Source organism: Telmatherina bonti (genome assembly GCF_933228915.1).
Source record: "Telmatherina bonti genome assembly, chromosome: 12".
NCBI lineage: Eukaryota > Metazoa > Chordata > Actinopteri > Atheriniformes > Telmatherinidae > Telmatherina > Telmatherina bonti.
In genome coordinates this window covers 29,369,819-29,386,906 of record NC_136610.1, presented here as the reverse complement: position 1 = coordinate 29,386,906, position 17,088 = coordinate 29,369,819, and positions in this window count along the sequence as shown.

Sequence of the window (17,088 nt, the reverse complement as noted above, 5' to 3'; positions counted from 1 at the left end):
AATCCATCTTTTAACCTAAACCTTTATATATTACATGAACATTAAACAAGTATAAATTGTAGTGTCTTTGCACTGTAAAATTGGTAGTGTAAAGATGGATGCGTGAGAACATTTGAATGCTTATGTCAAAGAAAGCTAAGCCAAAAGAAAACCAAGAGAAACAAAGTCCTGGTGGAGGAGAGCAGAGAGTGAACCACGTGGATAAACACCATGTAACAGGCTGTCACACTACATATAACAGAATTAGTTTATGGAAACTATTTAAGAAGATGTGCTTCGGAAAGAATGTATTGATGAAGATTCCCAGTTTGACCACTGCAAATTTACCACAGGAATTTCACTTTGCACGAGATGCTTACAATATTTTTAATGAAACAGTTTTCAGTTGGATGATGCAGTTTCTCAGTATGTCTCTGCAGGTTGAGTCATGTCTGATATTAAACCTGGCAACTTGATTTGAAGAACTACGTATTGTTTAAAAAAGAAGGACTATTTAGCACATCTAACTGTCAGATTTGTGCACAAGAATAAGGAAATACATAGTTTAAAACACGTGTTTTACCCACTTTCATTTACAGATGAATTCATTTACCGTATGTGTCCACTAGGTGGAGACAGCTCTCCATTTATGCTTCAGATCATTCTGAGTGCGTGTCATATTCTTCAAAGCCTGGTACTATCATCCCACCACCCCCTCTTCAAATACACACACACACACACACACACACACACACACACACACACACACACACACACGCACGCACACGCACATATATTCCCCTACCTCCCTCTGCACATTTGGAGTTAATGGTCTATACCCATCTGGCTTTAAGAGCCATCATTCAACTTAGCAGACACCAACAAGTTAAATTGGTTTCAGTGACTTAAAAACTCACAAACTGCTTCCTTCTCTGAAAAATTCCTTTGACCTTTATGGGCTGTGGTTCTGATAAATCACGCCTGTTGAACTCTACCAAAACCTCATTTCAACATCACTGCAGTACCATTCAGAGCGTGCTTTCCTCTGCAGTCTGTAAATGCTGCCCAATGAGGACAACAATGTAGGAGTGTTTACAGCTTGCAGAAGCTGTGTGACTGCAGGTGTTGGTGCGGGATAAATGGGTTCGGTGAACTCTGTTAAGTATGAGTTCGGAAAACCTCCACTGGGACTTGACAGAGAAGTGTTTTAGTTAAATAAGATGAGAAAGGATGAGCCCATTTATACGACATGTTTCACGAAGGCAGGCAGATTATTGACACTGGGGACAGTTAAAGTGAGTCATTTGTAGGCGAGTGATGATGAGTTGTTGGTTCCATGTAAGATCCTGTTAATATTCTATTTGTTTCAAAAGGAGAATCTTTAGTGGGTTTTTTTTTGTGTCAAAAGTAGCTAAGCAACACTGTTTCCTCTCTTTGAATTTCATGAAGTGACTTCTCTGTTTACTTAGTTGGATTTGTTAGTTCTCCAAATCCAGCTTAAAAATTATCTGAAGCTGTTGTCATAGCAACCGGTCTTTAAAATCAAGCCTGCTAAGGTGCAGGCCGACTAACACCTTGTTGTTGACCTCTTTTAGCAAGTGTTCTCCTTGCAATAGTATCTTTAAAAGTTCATCATAAAACTTAGGAGGCAACATTTTATACCTCTGTTCAGGGTGAGTTGAAACTCTTTTGTATTTATTTTGATCTCCATTAACTGTTGCAGTACAGCTATTCTTCCTGTCTCTTCATGACATTGATATTATTTAATAAACAATAGAGCAAGTTTGTGAACTTTAGGGAAATAATACAAAAGATGAATAAATAAATAGATCAACTAATAAATAAATAAGTAATAAATTGATTAAGTAATAAAACAAAGAAATAAATTGGTGAATGAATGGACAAATAAATAAATAAATAAATAACATGATATTACAATGGCGACAAGAGTACAAAAACAGGCTACAGTAAATGTTGTCTGTCATTTGAACACTAAATGTATATGTTGTTTTTACCTGAGGAAAATGAAAGTAGATGCATTTTAACAAACACTGAATAAACTTAGATGCTATATGAGATCTGTCTACAGTGCTGTAATTTGTACAGTGCTACTTATCAGTTTTCTGCTGAACTTCAGCAAAAGTGATTCTATACTTGATAATATGTTGTCATGAGGTATTGTCTGTGCTGTCATTATATATATATATATATATATATGTATATAAACCAAACAAAAACCAAAACAAAAAAAAATATTTTTCTTGCGACTATCTGTAATTGGAAAATACACTTAAAATAAGCTTTTTCTGCCTTATAATAATGCGGACAAAATATCTGGAGATGATGCCAAGTGTCTACAAGTGTCTATTCGAGCGCTGATACTTTGAACCCACAGCGTGCATAGTTACCAGCAATGCAAGCACTCGTCTTAGGATGCACAAACAAAACAAATCCATCCAAGCGATAAGCATCTAAACTGCACTTACTCTGCCCTTGTGTACCTCTTCTGCTTGCACTCTGTTATCCAAATAGATTTCAATAGATTAGGCTCTTAAAGTGTGTCAGAATTCTTTTACAGCACAGAAGCTTGAATGTTGCCTCTCACTTGTAGGTCAGTTTGGATAAAACATGCACTAAATTATTACATCTAAACTCAAAGTAGGACTGCACTAAATCAAATCAAATCAAACTTTATTTCTTGAGCACTTTTCATGCCTCAGGCAACACAAAGTGCTTTACAGGATAAAATCAAGTCATAAGGATTAAAACAAACAGTGGATAAAAAGGCATTTAAAAATAAGAGACACAAGCTCTTTCCACACACACACACACACACACACACAAGGACATAAAGCAAAGAACCCACCCACATTCCCCGAAAAACATCATTCCCTGAATACTGTCTCTTTAACTGAATTCTGGTTAATAAAACAACTAAAAACATTAAGTAAGTGATAAAAATTCTGACTTGGTGCTGATGTGAGGAGACAATACCTCGGGATCCATCCACACCAGGAGCCAGTCCCCCTCATGCTCATAGGGGCCGCTGCCACAGTAACCGCACAACTCCCAGGCAGCAACGGGGCCACCTCGCAGCCGTGAAGCTGCAGTGGTGGACCCCGCGCCACCCAAACAGCATAACACCTTGTTCCACTAAAGCAATCATGCTGCAGCACTCAACACATTTGATTACATCAGAGTGTTCAGTTTTCTGTGTGGTGTAAAGGATGTAAACATTAATGTTTTTCACTGTGCATAGTAACATGGCATCTATTGCCTTTGAATGTAGGAGCCGGAAGTGAAATTCTCTCTGCGTTGCATCTCTGTCCGTTTCATAGAAATGTGCAGCTGAGGGCAGGCCAACCAACAGATATCCTTCCTGTGAATCATCTGTGTGCAGCGAGTGGGAGTGATGGTCTCCATTGGGACCTTAATCTCAGCTCCGTCTATCTCCCTGTTCCTCTCCTCCCTCTCATACTCCTTTTGATGATGTTCTGGGTAAAGCCAAAAAGGCCAGGCAGTATGGTTCAGTCGTGGAACCAGGTAAAATTCGCTTCTTCTCCTTGTCTAAAGATGAAAAAGCTCCAATCTAGTAGACAGCCTGCAGCAAGAGTAAGACTGAGAAAGCTGCAGTTCTGCATTGCAATCACACTGTTCCAGTAGAGAGAGAGAGAAAATGAGATTGGAAAGGAGGGCCGAGGGAAAAGAAAGCTGATGGCTGTGTTTGCAACCAAACAGGACCTGAAGCAGAGGAGAAAGAGTGTGGAACTCTGGGAGTGATGAGAAGACAGCAAACGAGGATTAAAACCATTGAACAAAAGGTTCGGTCAGGTCAGGTAACTTTATTCATACCCATAGTTAGAACTGGTTTGCAACTTAGAGTTGACATACTGACATTAAAACACACAACACAATAAATACACAACTCACATCGAACCTCATTTGAGAGTGCCTTCAGATCCAATCAGAAAGCATGGCTCAAACACACACACACAAGGCTATGACCAGACAAGCTGCTCACCAATATTTAACTTTTTAAAAAAAAACATTTTCTTTAAATTTGTAGTTGATTTTTTTCTCCAATTTTACTTTCATATATATATCTATATATATATATATATATATATATATATATATATATATATATATATATATATATATATATATATATATATATATATCTATATCTATATATATATATATATATATATATATCTATATCTATATCTATATCTATATCTATCTATATATATATATATCTATATATATATATATATATATATCTATATATATATATATATATATATATATATATATATATATATATATATATACATATACATATATATATATATATATATATATATATATATATATACATATATATATATATATACATATATATATATATATATATATACATATATATATACATATATATATATATATATATATATATATATATATATATATATATATATATATATATATATATATATATATATATATATTAGGGATTGTGACGATATGCTTTTGTCCCGGTTCAATTCGATTCCGATTTTTTTGAGTGCCGATTCAATTTAAATTGCGATTCTCAAAATTCTTCAATATTGACGATTTTTGAAATTAAAAACAAATTTTTTTTTATAAAACTTCTTTTTGTTCATAATTTTTCTTGATTTTAGTTAGGAAAAAACAACACTGCAGCCAGATCATCATTCTGCTGCTATAATGCCCAAGAAGACAAGTAAAAAGATCAATAAAACCAATGAAAGTGACAAAAATGATTATAGTGGATTCATTTTACTTATTTGAAAAAAAATTCTATTTTAAAATTGTGAAGAAAAAAAATCCAGATTTTTCGATTTGATTTTCCCCACCCCTAATATATATATATATATATATATATATATATATATATATACATATATATATATATATATATGTATATATATGTGTGTGTGTGTGTGTGTGTGTATATAAAACATCCCAACTGAAGGCCTGCAGGCACTGAGCTATTATGAGAATGTAAAGAGAGAAGTGAACAGAGGAGCAGAACAGAGAAAAGAAAAGAACAGACGCACCGGTCTACTCAAGTATTAATTATGTTGGTTTGCTGCTTGAAGGTTGGAAACTGGTGCCTGTGAATCATCTAAATAACAGCCTGGGAACAGAAAGTCCTCAAGTGCTTTTTGCAAATTCCTGCTTCTCTGAGCACTTCTGAGAAAACAAACTAAAGGATGAAACAGGGCTGATTGGATGTCCTGTGTTATGCGGGTTCCCATTATCGATGCACAATCCCTCTAAATCTGCAAGAGGCTGTTTGCATGCTGTCACTCATCAGTGATTGTATCACTATAGTAGGTTGAGGCCAGATGGCTGGACGTGCCAGAGCAAGTCAACTTCAGAGGCACTGCTCACTCTTTAGGGAAGGAGTGAGAAAAAAAGGACAAACAACAACGAGAGAAAAAGAAACCCAACAGAAGGGTATTAGGAACAGTCTTGTCCCCACTCTCAACCCTACAGTATCACTTCTGGGTCATGTCTTTGTAATTGTGTTTCCAGAACTTATAAAATTCTTTTGGTAAATTTTTAAAACTGTTTTGCAAGATGTGAAACTGTCTCAGAGATTGTAAAAGAGTTTCACGTCAATCTAAAGTAGCTTTGTCGTTGGTGAAAGTGTGTCAGCGATGCATTCAGAACATTTTAAATGTGTTCTGCTGTTGCACACATATGTTTGCATCAAGGCCTGTAAAAGTCTTTTGTGTTTTGTACGGATAGTTTTTTTTTCTGAAATGTAAAGCTGTTTTGCTTTTGCTAAAAGTGTTTTGACTTTGTCCTTTAGTCTTGTACATGTAAACATGGGTTCTAAGATGTAAATGTGCATCACAGCAATGTAAAAGTGCTACCGTGGATTCAAACATCCTTCATGAAACTCTAAATGCATTTTACTTGATGTAATATTGTTTTGCACTTGCAAGACATCATAGTGGTGGGATGTGCTGGTGAGTGCAATCATTTAGAGAGAATGAGACTCATGACAGAATGCACACAGACTTTTTGCGTCCCCAGTTACAAAGCTTTGGTTGCCAGGTTTGCTTGAGGTGCCATAGCACCAAAATAACAACATCACAGGAAACAAAACACCAATAACACATTCACATTTCACTCATTTCCGTCCATCCTCTTCCCACATCTATTGCTTTCTGTTGTGCATCAGTACCAGCGAGAGAGGGACCTTTTCAAAACTTGTCAACACAGACCACAAGCAAAAGTTCATGAAGCGAAATGGGGCCGACACAAACAGAGAGACCTTTGAACGCTACAAACTTCATAAACTTCCTGCTTCAGGCAGGAGACAGCAACAAAATGTTGCATCTGTCCACAACCCTTTTGCTTTATTTCAGCAATATGTATCATAGCTGACTGTGGCCTTTGTGTGTGTGGAGACAGAACATCTCGTGCTGCCTCGGCTACGATCTCGCAGAGCAAAGTGCCCGCTTTGATCTCACTCGTCTCATCTTTGAAGACCAGATTTTACCGTTCTGCTCATATCGAAGTAGACTGTGTAGCTTAAGCAGGTGGAAAATGCTCTCTAGAGGAGAACAGAGCTGTTTTCTTCCTTTCTTGACATTATTTCTTTGGTCAGAAGGAATTTCTTTTCACCACACACCCCACTCTTTGAAAAGCTAATTTCAATCTCTAATATGTTTGTTATCATTTGTCCTGATTCTCAGGAAAGTTTCCTTACAGTTTAAGCATTAATCCCGTTGTGTTTGGTGCTGTGTGAGAAAATGGGGCTTTGGTTAACTGCGTGTGTGTTTGCATTGGAGATGTTTATAGATTACCAAGAGATCAGTTTCTGCAGCTGAGCCTCCTCTGGACAGTGAATACGTCACTGGCGCAGAGATTGTTATACTTGGCCTTCAATGCATAAACCTCATCGTCTGACCCGGGTGCAGGATGGAAGCTCAATCTCAACAGACAAGACTAAATGAAACATGCTGTGCTGGGTTTAAAAAGCTCTTACCCCTCAAAGGGTAACATCTGATGTTTCTGTCCCATCCTGCTGAGAAACAGCAGCAAAAGCTTCATCTGTTACAATCATTAGCATCTGCTTTAGCTGCTGGTGGGACAGCCAGTTATGGCAAAATCAGATAAATAATAATAACAATAACAATTTCCCAGGGAAGATGGCTTTTTGAGGAGTGTGTAGGGAGAAACTTGCTTCTCCTTCTTTTGTTTTACTTCCCTACATCTTTATTTCTTTTTGTCTCTGTCTCTGATGGAGCTTTTTTTAAGGAACTAATGTGTTTACTGTTGATTCTATTTACTGTTTTTCACCCCTGTCCAGATCTTGTATGTTCTTAAACCCAAAGGATCCAGATGTGGGTGGAGAGATGTTAGAATCAGAATATTCATTAAGCGTTAATGGGGAACAGGGACTATTGATTGCCCAAAATGAACATATCAACAACATAGTTGTAGTTCATATCCTGTTGGCAAATATCTGCTAATCTAATCATGTGAGTGATGGGAAGCTCCCAAGCAGTTTTTTGGCAAGCCTGTTTCTTCAACTGCTGTTTCCATCATCTGAACATGAAAGGACAAGTGGTCCCTGAAGTGCTAAGCTGAAAATAGAAACATACATCTTCAGTTCCACAGAAAACCATATGTTGTTGGAAAGAATTTGATATGATTAAAAGCTCCAGTATAACTATAAAAGCTGATCTTTAAGGTTATGTTGAGGCACAGCTGCAATATTGGTAAAAACAGAGGCTGAATTAGACTTTTTGATGATATTGACTTGGTAAAATAAAAACAAAAAGAGAATTTGAGTTGGATGGTCTGTAGATATACTACCAATTAAATGTTTAGACACACTTTCCTGTTGAACTTAAAGGAAAAGTGTGTCCAAATATTTGAGCAGTAGTGTACACAGTAAAAAGAAATTTATGAACTAGTTTTATTTTTGAAAAGTAAAATCTCAAAGGGAATTTTATCCCAGCAATATGGTTTAAAAAATGCTGGGGCTGTAGCACAGAATGATGTGAGAAAAGGTGTATTTAGCTAAAAATAACAAACCTTTCAAGATGTTCATGAGAAAAACATCAAATGTGAATAAAAAAATGTCTGATAGAGGCTGAATATTGATATTCTGAACACATATTTTTAAGAATGATTTTTAAGAATATCATTAAATCATTAAAAATCATTAAATATAAAAATAAAAGCTTATCAACAAGTAAAAAAGGGAGGTCCAAACCAATACAGATATATCATAATAATGCTGTTCCACTGGTGATGAGGCATGAAAAGCAGAGACAACTGAAAAAAGTAGAGATATCGTTTTTAATGAACAAAGGCAGTGCATCCTTCTGCCTGAGTATAACAGGATGGCTGGTTGTCAGTGCAATCCAGCATATGTGACAGTAAAGAAGCACAACAGGACACATGACATCAGCATCATGCACATGGTTGATGCTACAGTTAATGATGATAAGCACCGCGAAGATGTCTTTATAATTATGTCTTTTTCAGTTGAGGCCTTGAATGTGTCATTAAAACAATGCAACTGCGTATATAAATGAGTGTTTTTGCATAATTTTAGTAACATTGTCAATAAATAATTGTATCCTGATTAATTTTACTGCCCTTAAATTTTTCAAGCATGATATTCAGTTCACACATTTATGTTCTGCAGGTTGCAAAGGACAGCTGTGCTTTGTAATGATATTTAATAGCTGTTTTGTCTCATCCAACATTGAAATGTCTCTTTAAAGATTTACAAAGTCTTTTATTTTCATGTAATAAATAAACAACTGGAACCCAAATGTTTTGTGTAGAATCATGTGCATCATTAACATCTGTTTCAACAAAGAATTAACATGGCTAAAGGGAAAATGTGCTGGTGCTCATCTCTTTCAGGGTTACTATCTTTGTAAAAAAAAAAAAAAAGGTCTGAGATAAGCTTAAATTGTGTCCGTGTGTTAGTTCTGTTTGTGTATGAAGCCATGTGCACACAGTACATGTTTAAGAGCGCTAAACGATGGTTTGCTTTTATAGCACCTGATGTGCCGAGACAGACAGCTTTTCTGTGACCATGGAAACTGGAAATTACCAGATCAGAAGCTACACTAATCTGCAGGCAGACACGTAGACATCTGCATCCTGAGCAGTGTAACCGAGGAGAGGGGAGAAGAGGGGAGGAAAGCACAAAGACGTGAGATAAACCCTTCACATGTTGACTTTTCAGAGTGCGCATCCAATTTTTCGTTTCTTCTTTTTGATCCACAAACAAGGTGCATTATTATCTTTAAAGCACTGCTGGTAAAGCTGAGCTGAGCTTCTTTAAGCTGGTTTATCTGATTGCCGGTCGGCTCACTTGCACAGATGAAGAAAGATGTCTCCTCTAGGTGTGGTGGTAGATTATTGCCATGTGTTTAGGCCCTCTTAATGGCTTAAAAAGCAAGCTGTGTGCAGCGATTGAAACCGCCCCCCCCCCCCCCCCCCCCCCCCCCCGGGCTTTTGCACTAATCACCAATAAAGTTGACCTCCTCCCCACTGCAATCCTCTGGAGTGCGTTTGACCCCTGCATGTCTTCTCTGTGATGTCCCATAATGAAGGTCAGTCTTATTATATGCACCCAATCAGATACTTTAGTGCTAATGACTCAAACAGTTTTAAAGCACAGGCAACTATCCTTTTTTTAACCCATCGCCACATCACCAGAAAGACTTGTGCATGAAACAGCTGAATGTGTGCTCATGACACTGACATACCTTTTGTTCAAGCTTAACTACACACAGATGTTCATAGTCACAAGGTCAGGCACATTTTGGACATTACGGCATTTCTGTGACGCCCTTCAGACTTATTTCTTTCCCACAGTCCTAATTTCACAGCTGAAGAACAGAGACAACTCTGCCTACTTGGCACAAAGCTCAGTGGTAAATGAACAAGATTTGTACTGAATAAAACATCTAGTGAGAATCCTTGATGCTTACTGTGCTGAGCTGAATGTAAGCCTTGGAAGTAAGAAGAAGATCAAGAGGAGAATCTATTAAGGCTGTTTAAGTCAATTTTTAGTCTGTAAGACATGGACACTCTGACCTCTGCTCTTGTTTGCTTTAGAAAGTAAAACTTCTGAATTCACCTTTGGTGTTACATTGATATTGATTTTATTTTTGTCTGTTTCCAGGTGATACAAATTCAACTGAAACAGAAGAAAGGATGCATAAAATATTAAAATGGCCCCCAGCTGATTTAAACTTAGAGGGGTTAAATTTTAGTCTCTGAAACCCCAAGAAACAGCATCAAGTGGTAGTTTGTGGTCAAAATAAGTGTGAAAAGCAAAGCTAGTGAAACATTTCTAAAAAGCCTAAAGTTAAAGATGAAGCAGTCTTTTTTTTTTTCTCACATTTCACACAAGAGGATTGTGTTGTTTTTTGACTCACTTAAGATTGACAGGAATGTGGCTTTTCCCCCTCAGTCTTACAGAATAAAGATCAGCCAGGTGGTGCATGATGTCAAAGTTTTAATATTTCTCTGATGGGCTGGTCGAAGCAGGTAAGCTTGTCCTTGTAGGGAAAATGCTATCTGAATACAATAAATTATTTTGTAAGGCAAAAGAAGTGGAAGTTTAGTGACGGGCGGTGAAGTTGATGTTTGGATGACCATGAAAACATTCTTTAAAAACTGCTCAGGGGATTACTAGAGAGACAATCAAACTTTTCAAACCAGAGACCTTCTTGGTGTGAAGTAACAGTACCAACACCACACCACAGAGCACCCCCTATTTCAACCCACCCGGCCCCCTCCTCCTACCAAAGAATAAATTAAAAAAATTGAGACTGAAATCTGTTCTGATGTGAAAACCCTCACATTACTCGTATTGGATACAGTAGAAGATGCTGTTACAGGTCATGTTTAAGGATATTTACGGATTCTTCATCTTGAAGAAGTGCTAAAAAGTAAGATTTTCAGCATCAGTAATAGAAGAAAGAAAAGTGATGAATATCTGAAGATGATTATTAACTTTATTATATATTACTCAAGAATGAACAATGTAGATTATTCAACCAAGTCACTGATTAATTTTCTGTCCTTGGTTAATTGATAACACATTGAAAAAAAAAAAACAACTTTATCACAGCAGGGGGGGTGATGAAGGTACCTGGAGGGCAAACCCCATAGGAGAATCAAAGGATTTAGTTTAATTTCCACCTGAGGTATCCCACTGAGTTCCCAGAAACTGTGAATCTTTAAACCCATTTGTCCTCCAAGATGTATTTTAATATAACACACACAAGCAAGCCAGTGATCCCTGTTTTCGCATCTATGAGTGTGTTTCAGTCAACCTGCAGCGCCCATCACTGGTCTCCACGAGACTTCCTGCCACTGACAGAGATGACTGTAATTATATGCTCAGCACTGATTCTCTCCAATACCAAAATAGATTTGTGATTCACCAGCCCACGCGGTGTCCACACATGCAAAGACATGCACTCACAAACACAAACACACTCAGTGTGCGAGCACACAGACAACTAGCACACCTCTCTAGTAATCAACTCTGATGGAACACAATTAATATCCAATTCCACCAGCCTTTATTTTCAGCAGTGGATTTAAAAAGAATCAAGGCTCTCTGGAGGCTACTGACACATGCAAACTGATATTTAGCACAGCACCAGAGCTGGTGCTGAGGGCGTGACATCAGGGACATGGAACTAAAGAGCTCTGCTCTGAATATTGGGTATAAACCAGCTGCAGGTGGAAATTTAAAAAATAAAAAAAAAAATTACAGAAGCCTGCGCAAATTACCCTCAGAGCTTTTTATTAATATGTTAGAGGTTGTTAGTATGCTGGAGGCCTCCCGTTTGGGAGAAACAGAAGATTCCAATCTGAAGCTCTACTCCTGGACCTTGGGGACATACCAGTGGAGAGCAAGCAGATTCATTCCTCTTGCTAGTCTTCAATCAATAGCTGAGGCAGCAGAGACGGGTATCTTGGCTTCTTTCCATTTCCCCTTGAAATCAGACTTACCATAATGAGGAAGGAAGACAACCCTTACATCCTTTATCTAGCTGGAGAGACAAGCTCAAGGAATGCCTCAAGGCAAACTAGGTGCTTTGCACTGTCCTGGCTGACTGCATCAGAGATAAACGGTGTGTTTGTAGCCTGCTCTGGAGTTATCAGTGTATTTGTGCACATCAGTGTATTTGGCCACTGTGGTCAGATATCAAGATGTACTGGTTCAAAGGTGAAAGACAGCGGCATGACAAACTGATCACACTCTAGGATCCTCCGTTGCTGGGATGTAACTCATTTTTAAATGATACTTCTGTCAGAATAACAGAAGAACACGAGCCTTAAATTTTATATCAGAGTTGAAGATCTTGGGTAATTTAATCCACAGTACTCATTTATAGCTGTGCTGCTGGCAGGGCTTACAAATTGCTGTGAAATGTTTTGTGTAGACATTTATGACGCACAGAGAATGAATCATACACTTTTTGTAACCGAGTTAAATCCATCAGTCAGTTGCTGTACCAGAAATGTAGTAAGGAGAGGTGGGTACCAGGTCACAAGACGGGGGCGTTAATCAAAAGAGTGGCAGATGCTACAGGAGATGATCATAAGAGATTTGATGTTTAGGAAAAGCCAGAGGAGCAGAAATTTATTGGAATCAGTAAAACAAACCTCGATATGAACTCTCTTTGACAGTTTTTCTGTTAAATAGATAACACTATTAATGTTACTGTTGTGGCTCTTGTGCTCCTTGTTTTGTGTTACCATGTGTGACACAGTGTTGAGGGTCTAAAACTCAAGTATGGAAGCTGCTCAGGTCATCTATTTGCTTTAATGTTACATGAAATGACTTTGCTACACGTGTAAGCCATCTGCAGTATGGAAGTGGCCATTTATGTGTGCGCTGTTTCTTTGTGCCCCTGAGTGTTTTTGAATTGGTATACAGAATGCTTTAAGTGGGCATTGTGTTTTCTATGCAGGTGCAACCTGATTTCACAGAAACACATGAAATGCACACAACCCCTTTCAACTGCCTGTAACGAGCAGGTGGCATAATAAATTGAAATGACTGACATCATGGAAACAATGTCTGCGGGAAGCTGAAGGGTGGTTTTGTTGTGGAGGTCGCGCTTATCTCAGGTCACGGAGGACATGTGACTTCATGTGTTATTGTGTATTTTCTCATTTCTGCGTTTAACTGATGTAGCACTGAAATTTACAGACATCCACTTCTTGATGAAAGAGATGGAGATGGTTAGTTAGAGATTAGGGATTCAAAATCTTTATTGTCATTGTTAAAGGGACAATGACAATCTGTCTGGCAGCTCTATTCAGCAGCATAATTAAAGATGCAAGGATTTGAACGGTTTTATAGCCAAGTAAAATCTGGCTTGCTTTGCCCAAACCACTTCAGGCTAGGGGAAAAAAAAAAAACGGATTTGGGGTGTCTTAACATGATGTAAATACTGACAACTATATTTCTCCAATTTTATAATCAAAGTGTAAAATTTTTTCACAAAAGTAGTGGTGCCATCATCCTTTCCCTATCACCCTGGCAACCAAGCAAAGGTAAGAACACAGTGCTGACCAATGTACCTTCAAGTAGTTCTAACTCATTACATGCCTCTGCTGCATGATGCAGTGTTAGGACATCATGCACATTTCACATAATCTTTGCTGATCAGGGAGTTCTACCATGTGCAGGCAGTACAATCAAAAGCATTTTGCTTTTAGTTATTGCTTAATTTGTCTGAATGCGGGATATGCGGGTTATGAATCCTTTCTGAATAACTGAATGCAGTCTGGCTCTTATGTAGGCAGAGCTGACAAGTCGCAGGTGAGTGGCTTCCCCGTTAACCCCAGGTGAGCACAATCTCCAATCAGTGCACTTGCTTTGCCGTTGGATCTCTGAACAGAAAAAACAAAACATAAATAGCATTGACACAATTCCAACAATAGGCTTTTATTGTCATTGTAACATTCCACATGTACAACAAAATTCAAGTGTTGATCAGTTCAAAGTGCGTTGTCATACACACAACCACTTACCGTATATCCATCCATATAAACACTAACGGTTATAAAATATAAGTCTCATTAGCAGGGAGCTGTTGCCTGGTTGTAGGTCAGTGGGTGTGTAGGTCAGCCTTTTTGGACATTGCGGTAATCATTAAGCAATGTGTTGAACTAATGACTTTCCCTTCAGCCTAAGCTTGGCTTCATTGTAAGGATGTAGTTGTCAGTTAGACCACAGTACTCAAAAAGCTAAACATAACACCAGCCACAATGATCTTGATAGCATACTGAGATTAGGTATCATGTAACAGCTATAATGTCTTTACATTTGTTAATAGATACTTTATAGAAAGACATGATGCAGCTCAGGCTGTCATTCCATACAAGCATCAAGATTAAGTTTGTTATTTTTGGTGTGTCAGCATCCCAAAAATGTATATTAAAGTCCACAAATAGAAAATCATAAATACACTTTTAGTCTGACATTCTGGCAACAGGATTAACTTAATAATATGACAGGCTAGTTTAAAAGCCAACGCCTCCTTCTCCTACAATGCATCTGTCTGCCATATTTCAGTGTCCACTTCTTCCTGCCCTGCTTCACTGGACAGATGGATGGCTGTAGATGAGGATGGAGGAGGCTGACTAGGATAGTTTGATGGGGAGCGTGAGTGAGCCATCACTCTTGCAACATGGTGCTGGGACAGAAATTTGAGTGAGTGTGTGTGGTGGGTAATAAGACAGGATTGGTCCATTCGAGGTCGCCTAGGGGGGAAGATTTGAGAAGTAAGACAGGATGAGGGAGAGCATTAAAACTATGGTGTCAGTTGGGACCAGAAATCACTGCTCATGGGGGCTTTTGTGAGTCTGTGTATGTGTTTGTGTGTTTGTATTTAATGAAATGGGGCTGCAGGGGTAGTTGAGATATGGACACCTCCCAGGTAAGTAGTTAAGGGCGAAAGCGGTTGGTGTCATTGTGCGGATATGTCAGGGTTTTCAGGACCTGCTGCGAGGGGAAAGGTAATGAGAGCAGTTCTAGTGTGAGATGCTTGTTTAGGGGGCACCAGGAAGTATCTAATTAATGCCACCCAAGACGCCCCGGTGAGACCTGACCTTCTGTTCAAAGCCTTTACCTCTTCACCCTGCCTGGGCCTCCCACCAGTCAGACCTGAATTATTGATAAGAGGGATAAGTAGAAGAGAACAGGGATGGATTTAGGATTTCTCCTTTGCATGTACATGTGTGTGTTTTGTGGTTTGTATTTCTGAGGGCACTTGAGCTCACAGAAAGTTCAGAAATCTATAAAAGGGAGGGTTACAGTAGACAAGACCAAGCCCAACACAGTCATCTCTCAGGCCCACAGGGAGAGCCTCATCCTATATGGCAAGAATTCTTCAGACTGGGGTTCAAGGTGACAGGAGAAAGAAAGAGGTGAAAGAAAGCAACAGGACATTGATGGTCGAGGATGAAACGTGCATCCTAATTGGAAGCAGGAAATGACAGGAATAGACAAACAGAGAGTGAAGGAAAAATGGGAGACAGATGTAAATGTCCTAACATAAAAACATGTACTTTTGTTAAATGTAGCACATCATGCTTAAACTCAACAGGGAACACAAAAATAGGGCAGGGAAGGGAAGGGCTGTGACTTCTAAATAAGGCTGATGCATCTCTCAAATGTTCTGCTGTTATTTTGCTGCAGCTGGGGCTCCCACACAGGAAACAGATGGAGGTAATACCAGGAGCTAGATGGACGTTGCAATCCCACTGGGCTATCTGTAAGCAAGCACACACAGTTCCTGCCCTGACACAGATAAAACCTACTGAGGACATGAACGTCTCATTGGCACAGACCAGCAGGACAGGGAGTGAGTGTTTATGTGTGGGGTAGGGTGGTTGGGGGCTGGGGGCTTCTTTAAAGCTATCAATGGCCATGATTATATGAGTTTTAATTCCTCTTTTATTCCAAATAAAAGGTAAATCTGCTTTAAAGAAGGGAAGAATACTCATGTAAACACCTAATTCTGAATGAAAATGACAATTCTAAATTAAACTTGATTCCAAAGTAAGTGGCTGGTTTGTTCCCATTTTAAATCTTCATTCATTCATTCATTCATTCATTCATTTTCCAAACCACTTATTCCAATTCAGGGTCGCGGGGAAGCTGGAGCCTATCCCAGCCGGCTTTGGGCGACAGGCAGGGTACACCCTGGACAGCTCGCCAGTCCATCGCAGGGCATTTTAAATCTGAATTGATTAATTCATCTATCATGTAAATGTTCATTCTGCTCTCATTTAATTTCAGTTGTTCTGTGTTGTTCATCACCTTGTCCTGTCACGATGATGTTCATATTCCGTATGGTCTTTTGCCTCCCGTCTCCAGCTCTATGTCGTCCTTCTCCTCCTCAGCTGCTGAAAATAGTGAAATAGTATGCTCATGGCGACCCGGTGCTTCTAAAATATTATAAATTTCAAAGCGAAAACAGTACTTATTATGTTGTCTTCCTTGGTATTACCTGAAAAGAAAATAAGCAGTATCTGATTAAACATAACCATTTATAGACTACTATGAAGAACATTCTTCATCTATTATTAAGAGCTTTAGATTATAAACCATAAAATACACTGCGAAGAAGTAAAGCAACTGCTCCTAAAACTAAACGCTGTTTGGATATATTAACAAAGTAGAAAAGGCAAGTTTAGCACAGCAAGGCTTTCTTTGTGTAACCTGGGGTGACAAAACCAACATTTAGAGATAACAGGTCCCAGGATGGTGCTTATAATCTTTTCTCATCAGCTCAGACTTTCTTCTTTCTGCTGCACACTCACGTCACATAAAATAGATCTTTTATTGTTGATTTGATGCTTCTCATACACCAAATTAACAATTTACATGCTGCATATTTTAGTTAAAAAAAAAACAGACCATCATGATGGAGAGTAATGAAGAATATCAAACAAAAGGCTGTACTGTTTCTTCAAATTAAGCTGGAGAAGACTAATGTCAGAAAATTGCTTATCCTGACAATTCATGAGTCAAAATTTGCCTCTTAATGCATT